The sequence below is a fragment of the Eretmochelys imbricata genome, chromosome 14 (genome assembly GCF_965152235.1).
Source record: "Eretmochelys imbricata isolate rEreImb1 chromosome 14, rEreImb1.hap1, whole genome shotgun sequence".
NCBI lineage: Eukaryota > Metazoa > Chordata > Testudines > Cheloniidae > Eretmochelys > Eretmochelys imbricata.
This window is the reverse complement of record NC_135585.1, coordinates 35,617,311-35,640,461: the sequence shown is the minus strand read 5'-3', so window position 1 is coordinate 35,640,461 and position 23,151 is coordinate 35,617,311. Positions and strand designations below refer to the sequence as shown.

The following is a 23,151-nucleotide window of genomic DNA, read 5'->3' as shown; positions in this document are numbered from 1 at the left end:
ACTGTCTGGAATGTTGGTTTACACTGATGTCACCAGTGCTTTCAGGCAGCCCCTGGTAAAACTAGGCCAATAGCGAGATGAGCAGAGGCGGACGAGGGTTTCCTGGGGCCGTGGGCCAGAGCAAGTGGACCCTCCTCCCCCTCCGGGGCTCCCGCCCCTTGTCCAATCAGAAGCAATATGCTAATAAGGCGTATGATCTCCCCCCTGCTGTGTAGTTTCATTCTCCTGGGGGCTGGCTTTTTCGGGCGCTTTCCCTTGCATGAGCAATGGGGGAAGACATGATGTGTGTGAAGGGGGGAGTTGGGGCTCCCCGCTCAGCTAATGCGCAGAGAGGGGGAGATGGAGCAGGGACCTGCCTTGCAAAGGATGCTGCAGCCTTGGAGTCCCTGGAGGAGGTAAGCTGTGATCTTCCTCGAGAGCAGTGCCCTGGGAACCTGACTCCCACCCCGGCTCTGCAATGGGGGACTGGGGTTAGGGTGGAGACGAGGGGTTATTCTGAAGATCCCAGTGTCATCGCAGCCCTGTGATTATTGTTACAGCCCCCACAGGCAGGCTGCAGGGCGTCTCAATGTCTGTGAATGACGTACGATTTGTACAGCAGCCGCTGTTGAATTGTGTGTCCATTCTTCGGCCACAAATTGAGCTTGAATATTTTCGTTTCCCCCAAAATGAGGTGTTGGGTAAAGGAGAGACTGGGGGGGGGGTCCAGGAAACGAACAGTAGCTTTTAGACGTGCCAGAAAACCCAGTAAAACACACAGAATTGCTCCCAAGTCGGCGAGACATCCTGCCTTTCAGAAAGGGCTCCTGTTCTCTGGGAAATCCTCCCTTCGGGGGACAAATCAACCCCGTGTGCAGACGTCACTTCTCCCTTCCCGAGGAGCCTGGCCCAGAGCGCGGCGCGCATCGCTTGGCCTCCTGCCCCGGTCCCTCCAACCTCTGGGGTCCCATGCTCGTGGTTGGGGGGGGAGTCTTACGGCAGCTGGGGGGGGCAGGCTCCTGGGGGACAGGGTAGCCGGGGTCTTTGCAGGAGCCTTCGCGAGAGAAGCTCAGCCCCTCAGGGGCTGCGAGCAGGAGCTGCGAACAGGCCGTGTGGCCGGGGAGCTCTCCGGGTGAAGGGGAGACGGTGTCTGACCCCGCATTGGCTTGGCTGGGGCCGGGGGGCTCGCTCGGCTCGTAACTCCAGCGGGAGAACAATGTTCCGCCGCCAGGGTGATGTTTAAGTTGGGGGGGGGCAGGGGGAGAGACACCTTTAAATCTGCTTGAATGCTCTGGGTGCCGTTGTGATGCGCTGTACACCCCCAGCGCCCCTGTCTTCTTTCACATTATCTCTCCCAGGTGGTGGGTGCAAGACCCAGGCTGTGGCTGCCTTTGTCTGTACCCCGATGGCAGGGGTGTTGTGGCCGGGCTGGTCCCAGAATGTGAGAGAGACAAGGCGGGGAGCTGATAGCTTTTCTTGGACCAACTTCTGGTGGTGAAAGGTACAAACTCTGGAGCGCCACAGAGCTCTTCTTCGGGTTTCCTCTGATGTCCTCCCCCAGCCCTGAAGACGAGCTCTGTGGAGCTCCGAGTTTGTATCTTCCACCAGTGGAAGTTAGTCTAGGAACAGGAATTACCCAGCTGGTCTCTCTCTTTCCTTGTTGCCGTCCTCCTCTTTCTCTCCACCCGTTTCACATCAGATGTTCAGGCTGGGAGCTCTTTGTGGCAGAGATTGTCTTATTATCTGTGTGCAGCATCCCTAGACCAACCTCTAACCCGATCCAGGACAGGAACCTCTCAGCTCTACCCTATTTCTTTCCACTGCAGTCCTGCCTCAGGGATGGAGGCCCCATTGTGCCAGATGCCATAAAAAACACATCACAAAAAGACAATCCTTTCCCCAGGGAGTGTGCAGGCGAAGCACAATAAGTAATTCTCAGCCGCTTGTGCAGAGGAGCAGCAGTGACCTCTAGTGGGAAGAGGAATTCCCATTGCTGGAGCACAGACAATCATGACAATAGTGTAATAAAGAATACAACTGCTCTAGAGGTTGGATCCCAAAGTGCTTTACCAACCACGCCGTACTTATGGGAATCCTTTCCCCCCACTACTGACATGCAGCCACCTCTGGAGTGAAACTCCACAACTGTTCAGCAGCACACAACACGGGCAGACGATGTCTTAGGGGAATGGTTGAAGCAGAATCCACTCACCTATTGGAATTTCACAGGGCATTTGAGCGAGGCAAATTGTAGTCCCCCGAACTGTCATTTGAACCGACTCAGATCTCCCCCATTAAAGAAGAGCCATAGGATTTGTAATGACCATAATGGGACCTTGCTTTTAACTCCCAGCTGAATCCTGACACCAGCAGAGGTACAGCGCCCCCAGCGGCCAGGTTGAGTCTCTGGGTTCAGTTCTGCCTTAGTCAGGGGTGTCATCCGTCTTATTTGTTTCAACACTGAGTTTCCCTTGAGGTTTCCCATTGGGAAACAGCCTGGGTCTGTCCCTGTTCAGCTTTTATAAGCTCACACCGTCAAACCTCAAGGAATTACATTGGAATGCACCAAGCCAGAGATTTCTCCCGCCAGTGATTCCTACATCGAGCCCAGAACTTGTGACTGAGTTAGAGCAGATCATTCGTAAGAGAGCAACTCCATGTAAAGACTTGGAGTGAATTCTCTCCTCTCTGGCCTCCCAGCACCTTGCTTTCCTGACCTACAGCATGCCCGGCTGTTTGAGTGCTGACCCTGAGAAAAGCCCTCACTAGTACATTGAGCCTGAAGGCTTTTTACTAGGGCTGGCAAGCAATTAAAAAAAATAATCGCGCTTAATTGCACTGTTAAACAATAAGAGAATATCACTTATTTAAATATTTTGGATGGTTTCTACATTTTCAAATATATTGATTTCAATTACAACAGAATACAAAGTGTACGGTGCTCACTTCATATTTTTGGTTATAAATATTTGCACTGTAAAAAACAAAAGAAAGAGAATATTTCAATTCACCTAATACAAGTAGTGGAGTGCAATCTCTTTATCATGAAAGTTGAACTTACAAATGTAGCATTATGTACAAAAAATAACTGCATTCAAAAATAAAACAATGTAAAACTTTCAAGCCTACAAGTCCACTCAGTCCTACTTCAGCCAATTGCTCAGACAAACAAGTTTGGTTACATTTTGCAGGAGATAATGTTGCCCACTTCTTATTTACAATATGACCTGAAAGTGGGAACAGATGTTCGCATGGCACTGCACAAAATATTTATGTGCCAGATGTGCTAAAGATTCATATGTCCCTCCATACTTAAACCACCATTCCGGAGGCCATGTGTCCATGCTGATGACGGGTTCTGCTCAATAACGATCCATGGCAGAGCGGACCGAGGCATATTCATTTTCATCATCTGAGTCAGGTGCCACCAGCAGAGGGTTGATTTTCTTTTTTGGTAGTTTGGGTTCTGTAGTTTCCGTATCAGAGTGTTGCTCTTTGAAGACATCTGACAGCATGCTCCACACCCCATCCCGATCAGATTTTGGAAGGTACTTCAGATTCTTAAACCTTGGGTTGAGTGCTGAATCTATCTTTAGAAAGCTCACACTGGTACCTCCTTTGCATTTTGTCAAATCTGCTGTGAAAGTGTTCTTAAAATGAACATGTGTTGGATCATCATCCGAGACTGCTATAGCATGAAATATAGGGCAGAATGTGGGTAAAACAGAACAGGAGACATTCAATTCTCCCCCAAGGAGTTCAGTCACAAATGTAATTAATGCGTTTATTTTTTTTAACGAGCATTATCAGCATGGAAGCATGTCCTCTGGAATGGTGGCCGAAGCATGAAGGGGCAGATGAATGTTTAGCATATCTGGCACATAAATACCTTGCAATGCCAGCTACAAAAGTGCCATGCGAATGCCTGTTCTCACTTTCAGGTGACATTGTAAATAAGAAGGGGGCAGCAGTATCTCCCGTCAATGTACACAAAACTTGTTTGTCTTAGCGATTGGCTGAACAAGAAGTAGGACAGACTGGACTTGTAGGCTCTAAAGTTTTACATTGTTTCGTTTTTGAGTGCAGTTATGTAAGAAAAAAATCCACATCTGTAAGTTACACTTTCACGATAAAGAGATTGCACTACATGACTTGTATGAGGTGAATTGAAAAATACTATTTCTTTTATCATTTTTACAGTGCAAATATTTGTAATCAAAAATAATCATGTAAAGTGAGCACTGTGCCCTTTGTGTTCTGTGTTGTAATAGCAATCAATATATTTGCAAATGTAGAAAAACATCCAAAAATATTTAATCAATTTCAATTGGTATTCTATTGTTTAACAGTGTGATTAATCACGATTAATTTTTTTAATCACAGTTAATTTTTTCAGTTAATCACGTGAGTTAACGGCGATTAATTGACAGCCCTGCTTTTTACACAACCGTAGGGGAAACTTCAGCAATGTCTAGAACTAGAGCTGATACAGTGTAAGCCTAGGTCATGAAAAAGGTGAAAAGAAATGACAGTTTGATGTCCTTTGAAGGAAATAGAAAAGTGAAAGTCCTCCCCCACTTTTCAAATGGAGGGAACTGTTAAGAGTAAATGTTTATTTCCCCTCCAAAACTGAATGAAATCCTCCCTCCCACCCTCAAAACCAGTATTTCCATTCTAACTCCACTCCCCCATCAAAAAATGAAAAATGGCAATCAAAATAAAACCTTTCATTTGGCTCAAAATGGCATTTTCCATTAAAAAACAACTTTGAACAAGAGTTTTCATCCAGCTGTAGTTTGAAGGTTCAGAATTAATGACACCTCGGTTCCCATCTCTCCCTCCAGAGGGATCCGGGTGCAAACTCTGCCCCAGGGACTGGCTGCTGCATGGGGACAAATGCTACTGGCTGTCTAAGGAGCGTAAAGACTGGACTGGGAGCCGTGACGACTGCTCGGGGAAGAGCTCTCGCATGCTTGTGATCCAGAACCGGGAGGAGATGGTAACATAAAATACAGGCTCATCCAACTCCAGCTGGAGAAAGACGTGTGTCACTAGTTACAATCCCAGTGTAGCCTGACTCTACTACCCCCCCCCCCGCCCCGCAAATCAAACTCCACACTGGGGTGTTTTCTCCCCTTCTAGGGGTCTGGCTTATTAACATACAGTTCAGAACAAGAACCTCACAGCTTTCCCACCCCAGACTGCCCAGCTGGCTCCTGTAGGCGTTTCACTCCCAGGCTCTCTGTCTGAGAGCTCAGCAGAGCCCTTCTGCATAGAGCTACTCACACAAACCTCCTACCCCATCAAATCTCTCCCTGCCCAGACTGGCTGCCCTTGTAGCCCCACCAGGCCTGGCTCCTGGTCACCTGCTTCCATCACCTTTGCCTCTAAATCCAGGGGCACCTAGTCACAGGTGAGGCTCAATCCAGGACTCCCTTAAAGGGCCAGCTCACCCTGTGCCACCAAGGACTGGTGCTGATGTTACCATGTCTGCATAGAGAGAGCCATGTTTACCTGCACTGGGACCCTGCCCACCCAGGGGAGAGGGTGAACTAACTCAGGGGCTGGTGGGGTCTCCTGCTGGCATTATGGGCGGAGCTACTGAAGGAGAGAGCAGGCACTTCATGGGATTGTGAGGATGTGACGCAGCAGGGAGGGGTGAAGTGTTGACCTGGGAATGTGCCCTGGGGATGGGAGACCTGAGAGCCTGTAACCTGAGCCAGGAGTGTGAGGGGGAGGTAACATCTCTGCCCAGGAATGGGAAGACAGGCTGCAGGAGAGAGCTGCTAGGAGGGTTTAGTTTTCAGTTTGGGGCTGGGTGGAGGAACACAGGGAACCCCAGGGCTGGGGTCTAAGCTCCCTGCTCCCCCAGAAGGACTTGACTGAGGGGTCCTAGTTGTACCCACAAGCTCTGTTTTGGACTGTGTTCCTGTTGTCCAATAAACCTTCTGTTTTACTGGCTGGCTGAGAGTCTCAGTGAATCCCAAGAAGAGGGGTGCAGGGCCTGGACTCCCCCACACTCCGTGACAGGGATCACTAAGGGAATTCTAGCATGTTACAGGATACTCATCCCCACCCCCTCTGCTTTGCACATCACAGGATTTCATACAAGATGTTGTACAAGATGCAAACTACATCTGGATTGGCCTTAAAGTGACACCCCCAGGGGGGAAATGGACCTGGGTGGACGGTTCCCCATTAGATCCAGTGCGGTGAGTGCTGCTTGACGTTTACTCTTTGAGATGTTTGGGAAAAGCTCCCATTGTATAACTTGCTCAATTTAAATGTCCAACGTCTGTTCGAGGCCTGGTCTACACTGAAAAGTCTTAGCCCTGGTCTACACTAGGACTTCAGGTCGAATTTAGCAGCATTAAATCGATGTAAACCTGCACCCGTTCACACAATGAAGCCCTATATTTCAACTTAAAGGGCTCTTAAAATCGATTTCCTTACTCCAACCCTGACAAGTGGATTAGCACTTAAATCGGCCTTGCCGGCTCGAATTTGGGGTACTGTGGACACAATTCGACAGTATTGGCCTCCGGGAGCTATCCCAGAGTGCTCCATTGTGACTGCTCTGGACAGCACTCTCAACTCAGATGCACTGGCCAAGTAGACAGGAAAAGAACCACGAACTTTTGAATCTCATTTCCTGTTTGGCCAGCGTGGCAAGCTGCAGGTGACCATGCAGAGCTCATCAGCACAGGTGACCATGATGGAGTCCCAGAATCGCAAAAGAGCTCCAGCATGGACCGAACGGGAGGTACGGGATCTGATCGCTGTTTGGGGAGAGGAATCTGTGCTATCAGAACTCCATTCCAGTTTTCGAAATGCCAAAACCTTTGTCAAAATTTCCCAGGGCATGAAGGACAGAGGCCATAACAGGGACCCGAAGCAGTGCCACGTGAAACTGAAGGAGCTGAGGCAAGCCTACCAGAAAACCAGAGAGGCGAACGGCCGCTCCAGGTCAGAGCCCCAAACATGCCGCTTCTATGATGAGCTGCATGCCATTTTAGGGGGTTCAGCCACCACTACCCCAGCCGTGTTGTTTGACTCCTTCAATGGAGATGGAGGCAATACGGAAGCAGGTTTTGGGGACGAAGAAGATGATGATGATGATGAGGTTGTAGATAGCTCACAGCAAGCAAGCGGAGAAACCGGTTTTCCGACAGCCAGGAACTGTTTCTCACCCTGGACCTGAAGCCAGTACCCCCCGAACCCACCCAAGGCTGCCTCCTGGACCCAGCAGGCGGAGAAGGGACCTCCGGTGAGTGTACCTTTTAAAATACTATACATGGTTTAAAAGCAAGCATGTGAAAGGATTACTTTGCCCTGGCATTCGCGGTTCTCCTGGATGTACTCCCAAAGCCTTTGCAAAAGGTTTCTGGGGAGGGCAGCCTTATTGCTTCCTTCATGGTAGGACACTTTACCACTCCAGGCCAGTAACACGTACTCGGGAATCACTGTACAACAAAGCATTGCAGTGTATGTTTGCTGGCATTCAGACAACATCCGTTCTTTATTTCTCTGTGTTATCCTCAGGAGAGTGAGATATCATTCATGGTCACCTGGTTGAAATAGAGTGCTTTTCTTCAGGGGACACTCAGAGGAGCCCATTCCTGCTGGGTTGTTTGCCTGTGGCTAAACAGAAATGTTCCCCGCTGTTAGCCACAGGGAGGGGGGAGGGTTGAGAGGGTAGCCACGCGGTGGGGGGAGGCAAAATGCGACCTTGTAACGAAAGCACACGTACTATGTATGTAATGTTAACAGCAAGGTTTACCCTGAAAGAGTGTAGCCACTGTTTTATAAAATGTGTCTTTTTAAATACCGCTGTCCCTTTTTTTTTCTCCACCAGCTGCATGTGTTTCAATGATCACAGGATCTTCTCCTTCCCAGAGGCTAGTGAAGCTTAGAAAGAAAAAAAAAACACACTCGAGATGAAATGTTCTCCGAGCTCATGCTGTCCTTCCACACTGATAGAGCACAGACGAATGCATGGAGGCAAATAATGTCAGAGTGCAGGAAAGCACAAAATGACCGGGAGGAGAGGTGGCGGGCTGAAGATAGTAAGTGGTGGGCTGAAGACAGGGCTGAAGCTCAAATGTGGCGGCAGCGTGATGAGAGGAGGCAGGATTCAATGCTGAGGCTGCTGGAGGACCAAACCAGTATGCTCCAGTGTATGGATGAGCTGCAGCAAAGGCAGCTGGAGCACAGACTGCCACTACAGCCCCTGTGTAACCAACCGCCCTCCTCCCCAAGTTCCATAGCCTCCACACCCAGACACCCAAGAACGCGGGTGGGGGGGCCACCGGCCAACCAGCCACTCCGCCACAGAAGATTGCCCCAAAAAAAGAAGACTGGCATTCAATAAATTTTAAAGTTGTAAACTTTTAAAGTGCTGTGTGGCATTTTCCTTCCCTCCTCCACCACCCCTCCTGGGCTACCTTGGTAGTCATCCCCCTATTTGTGTGATGAATGAATAAAGAATGCATGAATGTGAAGCAACAATGACTTTATTGCCTCTGCAAGCGGTGATCGAAGGAAGGAGGGGAGGGTGGTTAGCTTACAGGGAAGTAGAGTGAACCAAGGGGCGGGGGGTTTCATCAAGGAGAAACAAACAGAACTTTCACACCGTAGCCTGGCCAGTCATGAAACTGGTTTTCAAAGCTTCTCTGATGCATACCGTGCCCTCCTGTGCTCTTCTAACCGCCCTGGTGTCTGGCTGCGCGTAACCAGAAGCCAGGCGATTTGCCTCAACCTCCCACCCCGCCATAAACGTCTCCCCCTTACTCTCACAGATATCGTGGAGCACACAGCAAGCAGTAATAACAGTGGGAATATTGGTTTCGCTGAGGTCTAAGCGAGTCAGTAAACTGCGCCAGCGTGCCTTTAAACGTCCAAATGCACATTCTACCACCATTCTGCACTTGCTCAGCCTGTAGTTGAACAGCTCCTGACTACTGTCCAGGCTGCCTGTGTACGGCTTCATGAGCCATGGCATTAAGGGGTAGGCTGGGTCCCCAAGGATGCATATAGGCATTTCAACATCCCCAACAGTTATTTTCTGGTCTGGGAATAAAGTCCCTTCCTGCAGCTTTTGAAACAGACAAGAGCTCCTGAAGATGCGAGCGTCATGTACCTTTCCCGGCCATCCCACGTTGATGTTGGTGAAATGTCCCTTGTGATCCACCAGAGCTTGCAGCACTATTGAAAAGTACCCCTTGTGGTTTATGTACTCAGCGGCTTGGTGCTCCGGTGCCAAGATAGGAATATGGGTTCCGTCTATGGCCCCACCACAGTTAGGGAATCCCATTGCAGCAAAGCCATCCACTACGACCTGCACTTTTCCCAGGGTCACTACCCTTGATATCAGCAGATCTTTGATTGCGTGGGCTACTTGCATCACAGCAGCCCCAACAGTAGATTTGCCCACTCCAAATTGATTCCCAACTGACCGGTAGCTGTCTGGCGTTGCAAGCTTCCACAGGGCTATCGCTACTCACTTCTCAACTGTGAGGGCTGCTCTCATCTTGGTATTCATGCACCTCAGGGCAGGGGAAAGCAAGTCACAAAGTTCCATGAAAGTGCCCTTACGCATGTGAAAGTTTTGCAGCCACTGGGAATCGTCCCAGACCTGCAACACTATGCGGTCCCACCAGTCTGTGCTTGTTTCCCGAGCCCAGAATCGGCGTTCCACAGCATGAACCTGCCCCATTAGCACCATGATGCATGCATTGGCAGGGCCCATGCTTTCAGAGAAATCTGTGTCCATGTCCTGATCACTCACGTGACCGTGCTGACGTCGCCTCCTCGCCCGGTATCGCTTTGCCAGGTTCTGGTGCTGCATATACTGCTGGATAATGCGTGTGGTGTTTAATGTGCTCCTAATTGCCAAAGTGAGCTGAGCGGCCTCCATGCTTGCCTTGGTATGGCGTCCGCACAGAAAAAAGGCGCGGAACGATTGTCTGCCGTTGCTCTGACGGAGGGAGGGGCGACTGATGACACAGCTTACAGAGTTGGCTTCAGGGAGCTAAAATCAACAAAGGGGGTGGCTTTACATCAAGGAGTATTTCAGGCAGGACTTCACGGAGGGTTCCAATAAGAAATGGTGCACCTAAGTTATTGTTCTTATTGGAACAAGGAGGTTAGCCTGGCCTCTGATTGATACATGGCTAGATTTACCTTGCTGCACCTTCTCTGTGAGTGACTGCAGTGTGACCTAGAGGAATGAGTCCCCTAGACGGGGGAGGAGGCAAATGAGTACAAAACAAATCTGGTCTATTTCTTGATTTGATCCACTCCATCTATCTTTTACATCTTTGGCTGGCAGCAGACGGTGCAGAAGGACTGCATGCCATCCACATCTCATGGCTGCTCAGCAGAAGATGGTGCAGTAGGACTGCTAGCAATCCGTATCACCTGGCTGCTCACCATAAGACAGTTCAATAGGACTGACTGCAGGACTAAAGAGAATGACCTGGTCAAGTCACTCCAAATTTAGTCCCTGCGCCCATGTCTGCCCAGGCGCTCCCAGCCGATCTGGCCAGGAGCACCTCGGACATGACGAGGACGGCTACCAGTCGTACTGTACCGTCTGCTGCCACAAGGCAATGGGTTGCTGCTACTGTGTAGCAATGCCGTACCGCGTCTGCCAGCACCCAGGAGACATACGGTGACGGTTACCTGAGCGGGCTCCATGCTTGCACAGGTAACTCGGGAAAAAAGGCGCGAAACGATTGTCTGCCCTTGCTTTCATGGAGGGAGGGAGGGAGGGAAGGGGGGCCTGACGATATGTACCCAGAACCACCCGCGACAATGTTTTAGCCCCATCAGGCATTGGGATCTCAACCCAGAATTCCAATGGGCAGCGGAGACTGCGGGGACTGTGGGATAGCTACCCACAGTGCAACGCTCCGGAAGTCGACTCTAGCCTCGGTACTGTGGAAGCGCTCCGCCGCGTTACTGCACTTAGAGCATTTTCTGTGGGGACACACACACTCGAATATATAAAACCGATTTCTAAAAAAAAGACTTCTATAAATTCGACCTTATTCCGTAGTATAGACATACCCTAAGCAAGTCATTTTTACGTCAGGAGAAACTTGGGGTGCGCAAGACAAATCAGACTCCTGAAAGGGGTGCAGTGGTCTGGAAAGGTTGAGAGCCACTTCCCTAACTCACCTCACAGCCTGGGACGTCTTCTCGACTGACGCTCCGCAGGGAAGTTAGAGATGAAGGACAACACCAGAGCCCAGCTTCCCATTAGCGGGAGGGGGAGGAAAAACTCACCCCTGGGCCTTTCCTTGTTACACGGACCCACAATGACACGGACTCTCTCTCACTCTGCAGCTTCTCAGGCTCTGCTGATGGGAACAGCTGCGGGTGGATAAAAGGCAGCCAGGTTCTGTCTGAGACGTGTGCCGCGGAGCTCAAATGGATCTGCCAGAAAGAAGCGGCCCTGATATAAACAGTGCAACGGAGGATCCACATTTGTGTAGCTGTAATGTGAAGTACCCCCTGTTCAGTCTCCTGGGTAGGGCCCTACCAAATTCACCCATCCAGTTTGGTAAATTTCATGGCCATGAGATTTTTAAAAGTCTTTTAAATTTCACAGTTTTAGCTATTTCAATCTGAAATGTCACCCTGTTGTAACTGTGTGGATCCCATCCCCGAAGAGGGTCATGGGGGGGGTCTCAGGGCTATTGGGGGAGGGGTGTCATGGTATTGCGACCCTGACTTCGGCACTGCTCCTGGCAGTGGTGCGACCTTCAGAGCTGGGCTCCCGGCTGGCAGCCACGGAGCTTTCTGCTGCTGGGGGAGGTTCCTGGCGGTGGCTCTGATCTGGCCCTGGGAGCAGCCCATGCAGGGGACGAGGTCCGGTTCCTCCCCAGCCCAGCCCGAACTTGCAGCTAGAGCCTGGCACACGGTAGGAGCCCCTGCCCGGGACACTGCCAGCCCTGCCCCTCCCCCGTTCCAGGGTCCAGCACTCAGAGGTTAAAAGGGCCTGGAGCTGGCGGTTGGTGGGGTTCCCTCCTGACCACCGCGCTCGGGGCAGTTGCCTGCATCACCCACCCATAAGGTTGGCCCTTCCCCCCTCACCCCCCATGCCACCCTCACTTTTGCACGGTTGCTGGCAGCAGCGCTGCCTTCAGAGCTGGGCACCAGACCAGCAGCTGCTGCTCTCTGGCCGTCCAGCTCTGAAGGCGGGGTAGACGTAAGGGGGGCAGTACTGGGACATATCCCGTCCTCCCCCGGCCAGATTTCACAGGGGACCAGATTTCACAGGCTGTGATGCATTTTTCATGGTCATGAATTTGGTAAAGCCCTACTCACGGGGCGGGACTGGGGCTTTAGGCAGAGCAGAACTCTGGGTGGTGCTGGGACTCAGGTGCCCCGCGCAGTCACAGTTCCTCTCCTCGGTCCTTCTCACTGGGCTGGGGCCTTGGGGTGTAATTTCTAACTGCCCCAAACCTGCAGTAAGTTAATACTCTGCAATGCTTCCCAGGGTACCCAGGGCTGGGAGGCACCTCGCCACCACCTGCCCTTTGCCTGAGGGAGCCTTGTCTGTGCCTGCCAGGGGTCAGCTCCCCCACTCCACTGGCCACACGCACTCGCTGCTGGGCCTGCCGTCACTGCAGGGTAGCAATAGGCGCACTCTGCCCTCAAGCCCTCTGAGCATCTGTCTGGAGCGTCCAGTCCCTGGTCCCCTGGGCACTGGCAGGATTCACAGATTCACTATTTCCAAAGGAACAGTTAACATCCTCTGCCCCAGCTTAACAGATCCAGCTCAGATCACTGCTCCACTTAACACACAGCGCTGCCATAGGCTCACAGCGAAAGTGTTGGAAACAAATGGTTACATATATCAAAGTCACAACATTCGTTCTAGATCCGAGACTGAACTAACAAGATATTCTCCTGTCTAACCAAGTACAGCTCACCCAAAATCCTTGCAGCACTTCACAGCCAGGCAGCCTCGGACCCTTCTTTCATGAGACATGCGTACTGTCAGTTTGTCTCCAAGGGGAAGGATCCAGTATGTCTCTGCACACCGAGAGAGATCAGACCGATCCTTTGTCTTTATGCTTAAACACCACAGATGGACACACACACAGCCCCCTGCTCTTAGTTTCTTCCTGTAGATTTCCCTTTTTTGTGGATTTTGCACTCTAATTTTGCACCTGGCTCAGTGCGCAAAGAGACATCCTATGTCAGGCTCACAATACACAGATGGCCAGACAGGGAGGGAACCTCAGTTGCCTCCTGTCTGAAAGGAGCATCTGGGGTACATCACCTCCCGTGACCTGCCTTGACTCCAAGACCTTAAGGGCATCATTGTCAGTCTGGAGACACAGCTCCTTACATAGTATCTGTACAGAGGTCTTGCTCCGATTATGGTGACCATTGGGCTAGTGGCCCTTGATACAGACCTCACATGCCCCCTTTGGTGAACTATTCTGTAGACCACTGGTTCTCAATCAGGGGAACATGTACTCCTGGCCGTATGCAGAGGTCTTCCCGGGGAGACATCAACTCATCCAGATATTTACCTAGTTTTAAAACAGGCTACATAAAAAGCACTAGCGAAGTCAGTAGAAACTAAAATTTCAGATAGTGACTTGTTTACACTGCTCTATATCCTATACACTGAAATGGAAGTACAATATTTATATTTCCATTGATTTATTTTATTATATGGTAACAATGAGAACGTCAGCCATTTTTCAGTAATAAAGACAGAATTCAGAGTAGCAGCCGTGTTAGCCTGTATTCGCAAAAAGAAAAGGAGGACTTGTGGCACTTTAGAGACTAACCAAATATTATTTGAGCATAAGCTTTTGTGGGCTACAGCTCACTTCATAGGATGCATAAAAGTGGAAAATGCAGTGAGGATGTTTTTATACACACAGATCATGAAAAAATGGGGGTTTATCACTTCAAAAGGTTTTCTCTGCTCCCACCCCCCACCTCTGTTCCTCAGACGTTCTTGTTAAACCCTGGATTTGTGCTGGAAATGGCCCACCTTGATTATCATACACAATGTAAGGAGAGTGATCACTTTAGATAAGTTATTGCCAGCAGGAGAGTGGGGTTGGGGGAGAGAAAACCTTTTGAAGTGATAAACACCCATTTTTTCATGATCTATGTGTATAAAAACATCCTCAGTGCATTTTCCACTTTTATGCATCCAATGAAGTGAGCTGTAGCCTATGAAAGCTTATGCTCAAATAAATTGGTTAGTCTCTAAGGTGCCAAAAGTCCTCCTTTTCTTTTCTCAGTAATAATGTCTGTAATGCTTCTGTATTTTTTATGTCTGATTTTGTAAGAGATCAGTTTTTAACTGGAATTTCACTTTTTAAGTAAGGTGACAAATCAGACTCCTGAAAGAGGTACAGTCATCTGGAAAGGTTTAAAATGACTGATGTAAAGATCAGACCCAGCGGATTCCTGTAAAACCTTCTGTGCTGCCTGCCAGTTGGCACCAAGGGGTCCCTGGGTCACATACGTCTTTCCCCCAAACTTCATCTCTGGGCAGGCTCAGCTCCTCTCTCCTGGAAGGAGGGAACTGGAGCCAAGGCCATGCAGTAGTGCTGTCTGCAGTGTCTTGAGAGTGTGCGCACCAACCTCAGGGCAGACTGCTGGGAACCAGGGCACAAATCCAAACTGGCTGAGAATTCTAGACCTAGATTTCACCAACCAAACATGCAGGGTAATCTCCTCCGGCATCCTAACAGCCTAGCCATGCAGTCCCCTTGGGTACTCCGATCTGTCTTGCAAACCAGGTGAGCCTGCCTTTGTGAGACGGATGGTCTCTTGCACTCAAAATCACAACAGTATTCAGGTTACTCCCAGTCCCACAGGTTCAGGCACCCCAGGTGAACTGCACCTTAGATGTCACACCAAAGACAGCGCATGTAGCCAGTCTTATTCTATGATAATTTATTAAAAAGGAAATAAGATTTATCTACAAGGCTAAAGCGGGTGAACATACATACACAACTAAGCTACAAAGTTTCAAAAAGGTAACAGAAGCATCTATAGCAGTGATGCTCCGAGCTCAGTGGTTCAGGAGCCAAATTAGTGATCAACCTTACCCAAAAGAGCCACAGTAGCGTGAATTCATTGTTTCATTTACTATAGTACTTCTCCTATTTAAACAGAAGGGCAGGGGAAATATTTAGATTTTTATATAAATGCTCGCAGCAAATAACTTAGTGGCTAATAACATAGTAAAAGCATCCTGACTGGTTAACAATGAAATCAGTGTTTTAATATCATGTGCTACAAAGAGCAGCAGGAGGCACATTAAAGAGTCACTTGCAGCTCGTGAGCCGCAGTCTGTGTATCACTGGTCCATTATAAACTCTGTCCTTTAGGGCTAACCCTGGCTAAGCAGCTGGGGAACTCTTGCTTATGCCTAGAAAACCTTGCCCCCCAGCATCAACGAGCTAGATTCAGTTCCTTCTTGTATCCCACCTCCTCCCTTGTGCTCTGAGCTGCTGGAGATCAGCACTTCACACTCCTAAATGCCTCAATTCACTCTCCTGGCTGGTGATTTACACAGTCACAGAGGCTCCCAAAACAAACGCTCCAATATTACCTTACAATGTGGGATACAGAGGTCAGAAGAAATGAGATTAATGCTGCAGCAGCTCACAAGCATTCAATAAAGGCTGAACGCAGTCTTATAATGCTAATACCTATTTTAACACACAGGTGAGCCAGCCTGATCTGTGGGGGAATGTCAGGGCAGTGAAAGTGGAGGCTGGTGCCTTGGCTCAGTTAGCTCTGTCCAGCTGAGGTAGGTTGGAAAGGCTGGATTTGAGCCATTCCGCTGGCGGAAAAAGAGATGGCATGGGTGGGGGGACAAGATGTGCAAATAGCATCTCTGGTTTTCACCTGCATCCACAGTGCTCTGCCCAGTCATGCGCAGAGAATTCCCCAATATTCTGGAATTGCTCAGATGTGATCTTGTAAAGAGATCAGTCTGGCTTTTCCGGGACTAATTCCACAGTACTCTCCTTATGAGCCCCCTAGCACGGCAGCCTCCTGTGCCTGTGTAAATGCATCGGGTTTGGTGCAGATCCAGTGTCCCTCACTGGTGCATCGCAAGCTGCTGACCGCACTCAGATCGTTCAGATACGCGCAGTCTCCTCCTCCTCTTATCACAAACCTGCAAGACAGAAGCCAGGGAGCTGGTGTCAGGTAGGAGTTGGACGTTTCCCATCAGTCACAGGCAGGGAGAGATGCTCTTGCACAGTGCAGGGAGCTGCTGCACTCACAGCCCCTCATGATTCTCCTTCCTGCACCTGCCACAGGCCCCAGCTAGAAAGGGGGCAGCGGGGCAGCAAGGCCAGGGAAGGTTATAAGAACAACTGACCTCCATGGAGCATTTATGCCAGGTGGGTATTAACCCAGTTCCTACTCTCCCCCCCGCTCCCCCTCACCCCGGCCCAGCTGGGTCTGGATGGGCCCCTGCAGGCCCAACCCACCCAAACTGCCCTGGGCGCAGGTTCCAGGTGACTCTCAGCATGGCGAGGAGCAGGAGTAACGCTGCACAGAAGAGCTGGGTCCAGGGCTCCCTGGACAGTTTACATCAGCTCTCAGGCCAGAGGCCTGTCAGGACAGGCTGTATTGCAGGGGGCGGCTGGAGTGAAATGCCAGCAGCACAAACCCAGCAGCCATGGGGTGACCCCAGCCACTCACACAGAGCTTCCCGTCAGAGCTATAGGCCAGCGCTTCCCACCTGGGAACAGGGTGGGATCCAGGCCCACAGGCAAATCCTCCCCCATGGTCCCATCCTGGGGACTCACAGTAGACATGTGCTGGGCTGGGAGGAGGCCCAGCACTACTCTTTGGGCAGGCCGGGATCTCCCTGCCCTCAGGCCACCAGCCTCTGGCTCGGGGTGAGATCTGTCCCAGAGAAGGGAGAGCCCAGCTCACAGACACCTGAGCAGATGGCTGTGGGTGGCTCCCCCACCAGCATCACCCCAGACGAGCTCTGAGGGGATGGCAATGATGCACCCAGAGCCTTCTGTTGGGGCGGGCGCCCGCAGGGTGGCAGATTTCAGGGTTAACACCCCGCTGAGACGCCTGTTTACCCAGTTCCGGTAAATTGGCGTCACATTAGCTATCCTCCAGTCATCGGGTACAGAAGCGGATTTAAATGATAGGTTACAGACTACAGTGAGTAGTCCTGCCATTTCACATTTGAGTTCCTGGTCCTGGTGACTTGTTACTGTTTAGTTCCTCAATTTGTTCCAAAACCTCCTCTAATGACACCTCCATCTGGGACAGTTCCTCAGATTTGTCACCTAAAAAGGACGGCTCAGGTTTGGGAATCTCCCTCACATGCTCAGCCGTGAAGACTGCTGCAAAGAATTCATTTAGTTTCTCTGCAATGGCATGGTGCCAGCTGCGGTGTGGACAGACCCCAAACAGGCCGGCTAACAGATGGGCTCATGAGGCAATCACAAAGACAGACTGCTGCCGACACCAGGGCATCCTTGCTGGAATATGTGAAAATATCTGACTGGGATCAAACAACAGGTCATCAACTGACTTGTTTTCTAAGCCTCCTCTGGGCACATTTTCCAGCTTCCCATCAACCGCAAAGGGCTCTTTTAAAAATGCCATTCAGCTGTAAGTACCTAAGACTGGCCACATGGGTCAGACCAATGGCCCATCTAGCCCAGTGTCCTGTCCTCCGATACTGGCCAGCAGTAGGTACTTCCAAGGGAATGAACAAAACAGGGTCAGTATCGAGTGATCCATCCCATTCACACCCAGCTTCTGGCAGTCAGATGTTTATGGACACTCAGATCATGGGGTTGCATCCCTGACCATCCTGGCTGATAGGAACGGTAGAGCTATCCTCTGTGAACTTATCTACTTCTTGTTTGAACAGAGTTATACTATTGGCCTTCACAACATCCCCTGGCAACAAGCTCCACAGGTTGACTGTGTGTTGTGTGAAGAAATACTTCCTAATAACATCAGCCACACTATCAGAGGCTCGTTCACCTGTACATCCACCAATGTGATATATGCCATCATGTGCCAGCAATGCCCCTCTGCCATGTACATTGATCAAACTGGACAGTCTCTACGTAAAAGAATAAATGGACACAAATCAGATGTCAAGAATTATAACATTCATAAACCAGTCGGAGAACACTTCAGTCTCTCTGGTCAAGCAATCACAGACATGAAGGTCACTATCTTACAACAAAAAAACTTCAAATCCAGACTCCAGCGAGAAACTGCTGAATTGGAATTCATTTGCAAATTGGATACTATTAATTTAGGCTTAAATAGAGACTGGGAGTGGCTAAGTCATTATGCAAGGTAGCCTATTTCCCCTTGTTTTTTTCTCCCCCCCGACATTCTGGTTAAACTTGGATTTATGCTGGAAATGACCCACCTTGATTATCATGCACATTGTAAGGAGAGTGGTCAGTTTGGATGAGCTATTGCCAGCAGGAGAGTGAGTCTGTGTGTTTGGGGGGGGCGGGGTGAGAAAACCTGGATTTGTGCTGGAAATGGCCCACCTTGATTATCATGCACATTGTAGGGAGAGTGGTCACCTTGGATGAGCTATTACCAGCAGGTGAGTGAGTTTGTGTGTGTATGGGGGTGGGGGGGTGAGAAAACCTGGATTTGTGCTGGAAATGGCCCACCTTGATTATCATGCACATTGTAAGGAGAGTGGTCACTTTGGATGGGCTATTACCAGCAGGAGAGCGAGTTTGTGTGTGGAGGGGCGGAGGGTGAGAATACCTGGATTTGTGCTGGAAATGGCCCAACTTGATGATCACTTTAGATAAGCTATTACCAGCAGGAGAGCGGGGTGGGAGGAGGTATTGTTTCATGGTCTCTGTGTTTCATGGTCTCTGTGTATATAATGTCTTCTGCAGTTTCCACAGTATGCGTCCGATGAAGTGAGCTGTAGCTTACGAAAGCTCATGCTCAACTAAATTGGTTAGTCTCTAAGGTGCCACAAGTACTCCTTTTCTTTTTCCTTTTGTTTGTGTCAGACCTGCTGCCTATTCATTTAATTGTGACAGGTTTCAGAGTAGCAGCCGTGTTAGTCTGTATTTGCAAAGAGAAAAGGAGGACTTGTGGCACCTTAGAGACTAACCAATTTAGTTGAGCATGAGCTTTCGTGAGCTACAGCTCACTTCATCGGATGCATTCAGTGGAAAATAACAGTGAGTAAATTTATATATACACAGAACATGAAAAAATGGGTGTTTAAAACTATTCCCCCCCCCCTCCCCCCACCACCACCACTGTTCCTCAGATGCTCTTGTAAACTCCTGAAAATGTGCTGGAAATGGCCCACCTTGATTATCACTTCAAAAGGTTTTCTCTCTCTCCCCCCACCCCACTCCCCTGCTGGTAATAGCTCATCTTAAGTGATCACTCTCCTTACAGTATGCATGTTAAACACCCATTTTTTCATGTTCTGTGTGTATATAAATTTACTCACTGTTATTTTCCACTGAATGCATCTGATGAAGTGAGCTGTTAAATGTTAAATTTAATTACATTATGGTCACTATTACCGAGCAGTTCAGCTACATTCCCCACTTGGACCGGACCCTGTGCTCCGCTTAGGCCTAAATCAAGAATTGCCTCTTCCCTTGTGGGTGCCAGGATTAGCTGCTCCAACAAGCCATCATTGATGGTGTCTAAAAATCACTTCTCTGCATCCCATCCAGAGGGGACATGTTCCCAGACAATATGGGGATAGTAGAAAACCCCCATTATTATTGGGTTTTCTGCTTTTGTAGCCTCTCTAATCTCTGTAAATTTCACAGTCCCCATCCTGGTCAGTAGTATACTCCTGCTGCTAGATTCCTATTCTTCAAGTGTGGAATTTCTATTCTGAGAGATGCTAGGATACAGTTGCATTTGTTTAAGATTTTTACTCTACTTTACTCTATGCTTTCCTGGACGTATAGTGCCACTCCCCCGCCAGCGTGACCTACTCTGCCGTTCTTTCAGTGCTGATGGTCCAGGGTCAAACCCTGCTATCGGCTCAACTGGGGTTTGGTTATTTGATCACACCCAGATCCCACTGAAATCCCTCTTGGGATGTCATCTGGGCCATCTCTACTGTACCCCCGTTGTCATAGCAGCCCCAGGCACTCAGCATTTGTGACTATCGGTCATCTTTAACGCAGATGGCCCCACTAAAGCCAGACAGATCTGAAAGCTTTGGCCAGTCTCCCAGCAGACAACACTTGCTTCCACCCATCACTAATACACAGAGTACATAGCACTGACTGGTGCGTCGGCCTGAACTCGCTATCTCAGACACCAGGGACCCAAAGCCCAGGCAATTCACAGAGGACTTTCAGGTTGTTGAATTTGGTGCCATTGGCCCATTTCCAGAACTGCCCAGGGTCTCTCCGGAGGCCAATCCAGTGGTCAAATCTGCCTTTATAGCGCAGCACGAAAGCCTAAAAACAGCAGAGGGAGAGGTGGGGTCAGAGCACAGGCTCTGTGCACCAGAGAATCACAGGGATACACTGACGGGCTCTGTTTTCAGGGAACGGCTGGGGATTTTCACCTCCCTCTTGCCCAGCTCTGGGTAATTCAGTATTAACTTTCCCATCCCAAACCCAGCTCCCCCTCACACCAATCTGCCCTGGGCTGGAGCAGCTCTTGGGTGCTGCTGGGTCTAAGCTGCCCCCGCACCTCTCTATAGAAGGCCACATTCTCTGTCAAAGCCTTGCCTTACAGAACAGCTGAGCTCCCCTCCCCATCAGAGGGGAAGGAAAGAGCCCAGCTGAGCTCAATAAGGGATGCTGGGAAGGGCCAGGGATGAGAGAAGAGCCACCAAATCCTCAGCCAGAAGGGGCCAGGGCTAAGAGGAGCCCCCCCATCCTCATCTGGCTGCCCAAGAGCACTGGCTCTTCAGGTCAATCTGGGATCTCAGTACCCCTTTGGCCCCACGCCACCCAGAAGACACTCAAGCCAGCCTAGCCCGAGAGAGGGGCGGTCTCCTTTTGAGAGGGCTGACAGTGAGTGATCCCTGCAGTCAGACACGGACACTAGAGGTGCCCCGGGCCAGCCAGCAAGGCCTGGCATTCAGTAGCTGGAAGCTCATTGACTCAGAGCTGCTCCTCGAGCCCAGGTTCTCCTGCAGCAGCTGCTGAGCCAAGACCAGAACGTTGCAATTCGAGCATCTCTCACCATTTCCTGCTCACTGTTGATCTCAGCCAGGGAGGCGCTGAGCACAGAGCAGTGGGTCAGGCTGCAGGTCCAGTTCCTTTCAGCCTCAGAGAAATAGTAGCATTTCCCTCGGTATCCGATCCAGCAATGGGCCCCGGTTCAGGTGACGGAAGCTTAGGTCTCCACACTGAGAATGAGACAGCGACACGTGGTGTGAGCGAGACCCGCCACCCGCCAACGAGGAGAACAGGGGAGATCAGCCCCTGCGCCCCAGGCTTCTGAGACACCTCGAACCAGGGTGGGTACTGAAAGGCCGTGAGGGAGCCAGGAGGATGCTGGGAATCCAGCCCCGGAGGGGGGTTATGTGACTCTGCTCTCACTCTCTTGGGTTCACATTCAACAGGGATGCAGCCGACAAACCGCTCATGCCATGAAGCCCAGGACAGAGAGCTGGGCCCAAGCTCCATGTTACAACACGGGGTGGGCAGAGAGCTGCAGAGGGAGGGGACAGTTACCAGGGGACCAGCAGGGGGGCAATAATTAATGGGTAGGAGATTAACTGCAACATGATTTGCCAGGTCTAGTACCCCAAGGAGTTCTGCTAGCCTGGACTGCTGCCCCCTCCCCCTGCTCTGCGCTTTGCTTCCCTGGAGAAGCAGGTTGAGATGAAGACGGGAACAAACTCCCTTCCCTTCAGGAGACCGAACGCCCGCTGCCTGGCCTGTCCAGCGCAGCCAGCCAGTTCCACGGTCACCATAAGCAGCTGCCATCTGCGCTCGCACACGCTGTCTGTGCAGGCGGGGACGTCAATAGCGTGACGAGACCCTGCCCTGCCGAGGTCACCAATGGGTGGGTTTCACGCTGCGTTAAGGGAGGTGTCTGTACTGCGTTCCACGGCTCCTTTCAGTGACACGCCAGCACCTGCCCAGCACTGGGCACCACCCGGGGATGCAGGAAGGCCAGGCTGGCACCTCAGGGCGACACGCTGCAGGCAGAGGGCCCAGCTCATTGCTGCCCTGCACCGTCAATCACCCCCACTCTGCACGGGTATCAGTGACCGTGCCTGGGGCCCGGCAACAGTGACTTGGACCCAAAGGGCTCAGAGATGGGCTGCGGGGAGCTAATGTCAGTCCCGACACAGAGAGTGCCCAGGTGCAGGGGTCTGGGAGGGAGCAGGAGGAGGGTCGGGGTCTGAGAGGGAGCAGGAGGGGGGTCTTGGAGGAACATCCCCCAGGAATCCTCTGTCCCAGGGGCAGAAGCCAGACAGGCCAGGAAGAGAGTGACTGTGGTGGCTCCCGGGGGAATGGGATGTGCAGAGAGGGGGAAGGGAAGGGAACGGTGAGAACTCACCTGCCAGGAGAATGATGAGAACTAAGAACACGGTTGCGAGGGCGACTGGGAGCACAATTGTACATTTCTTGTAGTTACATTTCCTGCAGTTAGGACGAGGGTCTGAAACAGAAAGACCCATCAGGCAGGGCCGCGAGGACACGTCTCCCCGACGGCACCAGGGCTGGAGCTGCCTTAGAACAGTGGTTCTCACCCACTGGTTCGTGTACCCCTGGGGGTAAGCAGATACGTGCAGTCTCCTCCTCCTCCGATCGGAAACCTGCAAGGATCATTTTCAAAGATCAGTCTGACTGTGTCAGGAACATGCCCGTGCTCCATCAAAGAGCCCAACCAACCATTATTCCTGGTGGGCTGTGGAATCAAGGTGGAATACAGGCTGGCCCACCAGGGCTCCTCATCCTCAATAGGTGGCAAAATGTCCAGCCATTTTGTATCTGGGCAGGACACGAATGCAAGGAAATGAGTAGGAGTGAGTGTGAGTGTCTATAGTTTCTCTTGTGATGTGGCTGAGAGGCTCACTGGCTGGATAAATATGAGTCAGCTGAAATGGGAGATTCTAAGTGATGGGTGGGAGCTGATGCGGCAGGGGCCTGACATCATGCTCCAGAGAGCCAGGGGATATGGGCAGGTGGGGAACAC

The 23,151-nt window shown here is 50.7% G+C and overlaps 1 long non-coding RNA gene and 1 pseudogene across 1 annotated transcript; one reads left to right on the top strand and one right to left on the bottom strand.

Moving 5' to 3' along the window:
- Nucleotides 1-276: 276 nt before the first annotated feature.
- Nucleotides 277-11,425, top strand: LOC144275326 (uncharacterized). The gene is made up of 4 exons (XR_013348010.1): nucleotides 277-395; nucleotides 4,824-4,978; nucleotides 6,079-6,191; nucleotides 11,329-11,425. It is a non-coding gene; the product is annotated as an uncharacterized LOC144275326 (long non-coding RNA).
- A 4,577-nt stretch (nucleotides 11,426-16,002) lies between these two features.
- On the bottom strand, nucleotides 16,003-22,784 carry LOC144273986 (C-type lectin domain family 2 member B-like; annotated as a pseudogene).
- Nucleotides 22,785-23,151: the final 367 nt, after the last annotated feature.